We start from the raw sequence: 3,577 nt of genomic DNA on the forward strand, positions 1-3,577 counted from the left end.
CATCTGTGGATGCACGACAAGGTGCGGTTGGCCTTCCTGACCGCGTCCCCACACTGCCGGCCCATGTTCATCTTGGCATCAATGATGACTCCAAGATCCTTTTCTGCCTCCGTGCTGACAAGAGGGGAGTTCCCCAGCCTGTAGGTATGGTGCCGGTTGTTCCTCCCCAGGGCAGCACCTTGCACTTGTCGGTGCTGAATCCCATGCTGTTCTCGTCCGCACACTCCTGTAACCTGTCTAGGTCCGATTGGAGTCTATTCCTCCCTTCTAGCGTGCCCACATCCCCCCACATCTTAGTGTCATCAGCAGATGTGAACAGGTGCTTTTTACCCCCTCATCCAAGGCACTGATGAAGATGTTGAACAGTGCGAGCCCGAGGACCGAGCCCTGGGGGACCCCACTGCCCACATCCCTCCAGGTCGAATGTGACCCGACCACCACCGCTCTCTGGGTGCGGCCCTCCAGCCAGTTGGCGACACATCTGATTGTGGGTGTCGACACCACAGTCCCCAGTTTCTTAATGAGAACAGGGTGAGAGACAGTGTCGAAAGCCATCTGAAAGTCCAGGAAGACGATGTCCACTGCAACCCCTGCGTCCAAGGATTTGGTGACCTGGTCGTAGAAGGCCACCAGGTTGGTCTGACAGGACCTGCCGCTAATGAACTCGTGTTGGTTGCCCCTAAGCATAATCTCCCCCCGGCCCCTCGTGGACATGTGCCAGGATAACTCTCTCAAAAAGCTTCCTCAGGACTGAGATATCACAGCCCTAGCTGTACATCTCAACTTGACTGTGCTAGGGGCTGTAGAAACACAAAATAAAAAAGATGGTCCTTGTCACAAAGAGCTTTCAACCTATATACAGGACAAAAGACACCAGGGGCATACATGGAAGTATAAGGAAACTAGGAGTTCGCCTTGGTCAGCATCACTCAAGCACATCAGTAGCTAACAGGCAATGGATATCCTGAGAGAGGATAATGGGATGGCTTTGTGAAGGTTAATATATATGTATTAACTTTCACAAAGGTGTGTGTATATATGTATGTGTGTAAATATGTGTATCATAGATTTCCTAGATATTAGGGTCAGAAGGGACCTGTTAGATCATTGAGTCCTACCCCCTGCCCTGGGCAGGAAAGAGCGCTGGGGTCAGATGATCCCAGCCAGGTGTTTGTCCAATCTCCTCTTAAATACCTCCTTTTAAATATCCTTGAAGCTCAAGTGTGAAAGCTCACACTTTGGGGTGGTTTTGTTCAGGAATTTCCTATAACTAATCTAAGCCCTATTTTGTTTTGCAGACCCTGGCTTTGGCGCACAGACAAGTGCACGCAGAGATTGCCATAGCCCCCCCCGTGCATGTTGGACATACAGGACATGGTGCTACTGAGTCGTCTGCCTTATTTTCATGTCCCTTTCGCAGATCCCGAGGCACGAATACAACATTACATTCTCCAGTCTGACCTCTGGGATTGAACAACATGTTCACCCCGTTCCCCCAGCGTGGAGCCCATTGACTTGCAGCCACCTAAAGCTTGTCTCCTAGAAAGACCTTTGAGTTGGACCCGAAAACTTCAGAAGATGAGGAATCCACCTCACCCTTAGCAGCTCTTTCAAGTTGTTAAATGTCCATTGGTACCAATCCGTGCCTCATTTCTGGCTTGATTGTGGCTCCAGCTTCCAGCCATTGGCTCCTCTTGTGCCTTCCTTTGCTAGATTCACGGGAAGTCTCCTTGGAGGCTTCATTAGTTAGTCATTAGTTAGCCATTTGTCAGACTGTTTTTTCCCCCTGATGTGTGTGAATGTGGAGACCAGTCTGAAGCTATCTCACTGCGTAGAAAGAGGAAGTGACGAGCAGCCCTGCAGAGTCTGGCGGCTGTGATTCTGGACTGCAAATCCCAGAGACCTCACGGGCAGCAGGAAGAGGAAGTGAACACACAACCAGAGAGCCGTGTGCTAGTGCCCCCCATCCCAATAAAGTCAATTTTCAATGCTCTTTCTGAGCCCTCTCCTATCTTGTCACCTGAACTTCCTACCTAAGGGACCCTCTTCCCCATTTGGGATACTTGCTACATAAAACAATGTGATGTTTTACCATGTTTCACAATGTGACAAACATTAGAGACAGAACAAATCTACTAAGGGCATTAGTTAGCCATTTGTCAGACTGTTTTTTCCCCCTGATGTGTGTGAATATGGAGACCGGTCTGAAGCTATCTCACTGCGTAGGGCGGCTTGCTGTCAGTTCAGACCTCCCCCATGATATGTTGCCTGAAGACAGTGATTTCCTCCCTGCCTCCTGGAGTGTTGTTCTTTCAAACATTTGCCAGCTAGCTCTGTCTCCAAAGTTGAACAGCGCCCCTGCAGTGATATGATTAGCAATGGATTTCCAAAAACCACCTGAAGTACATGGGTGCTTTTGTAGTCCGAATGCATTTCCATTGCTTTCCACATCCAAAGGTCACAGATACTGGTACAAAGTGGGCATACTAGAGCATCAGGTCAGACCTCTCCTCTCACTTGGCCTTGTTCAGGCACATATGACACCACGGCTGCTGACAGATGTTGAATTAAAGGCATGATAGGATCTGATGCACGATTCGAACAATGGCAGAAGTTACGACTGTGGGATCAGGGGTCAGATCCCCTCATTGACACATTGCCAGTGGGAACCTGGGATCATAAGCCTGGTCTCCCCCTGCACCACAAGCTCCTATGGCTGGGAGCCCTGGTCAGCTGAGCAATGGGGCTGCACTGGAGTCTTAAAGGCTGCGAGCCCCGGCCACACGTTCAATTTAAGTCTCGATGGAAACCAGCCACAAAGTTATTAAACATGTTTTGTGTAATAACTTAATGGCTTATTCCCTGTTTTATCATGCTATTAATTGAATGAGCGTGTGGCCAGATCATTAGTGAAGATATGATTAACCAGTTAATCGCATCTTAAGTGTAATGCCTGCCAGGGGCCTATGAGACAGCGCAGTGAGTCTGATAAGACTTCTTTCTCTGGGGGCTCTGATTCAGCCTCCCAGGCTCTGCCTTTTCCCCTCCCCAGGGAAACCACTTAGTTTTTAAAAGTTCATTTCAAGCTTTATTTTCCCCTTCCTTCTAGCAAGGCAATGGGAGTTGACTCCTTCTACTATCACTCACATTTCCTGTATCCACCCAGTCTACCACCAGTTTCATTGATCTTCAGTGCCACACAGCCAGACAAGACAACTCTTTCTTTCTCAGCGATGCATGCATTGATCCTTGGTGAAGGCTGCTCATTTTTCATGAACCCTGATTTCCAGGTTGCGATGCTGAATTTGCCAGATGGAAGGGTTGTTTTCATGAAAAATCCCATCCACTTTTGCAAGGAAACCCTGACCCAGAAAGCCTCTGTCTTTGGCCTTACACTCCAACATGCAGCACTTAAATATCACTGACATCTGTAATTAACACCAGGTCAAACATACCAGTCTTACATTATAAAGAGTCTTGTTTCAAATGCTGTGCTGCAGCACTTAGATTGTGCCAGAGATGTGTAACAGATACCGGAGCAAGGAGCAGGGTCAAAGGAAGAAAAAAAAAAAAAAAA

Source organism: Gavialis gangeticus, unplaced genomic scaffold (genome assembly GCF_001723915.1).
Source record: "Gavialis gangeticus isolate Ggan-Ray unplaced genomic scaffold, GavGan_comp1, whole genome shotgun sequence".
NCBI lineage: Eukaryota > Metazoa > Chordata > Crocodylia > Gavialidae > Gavialis > Gavialis gangeticus.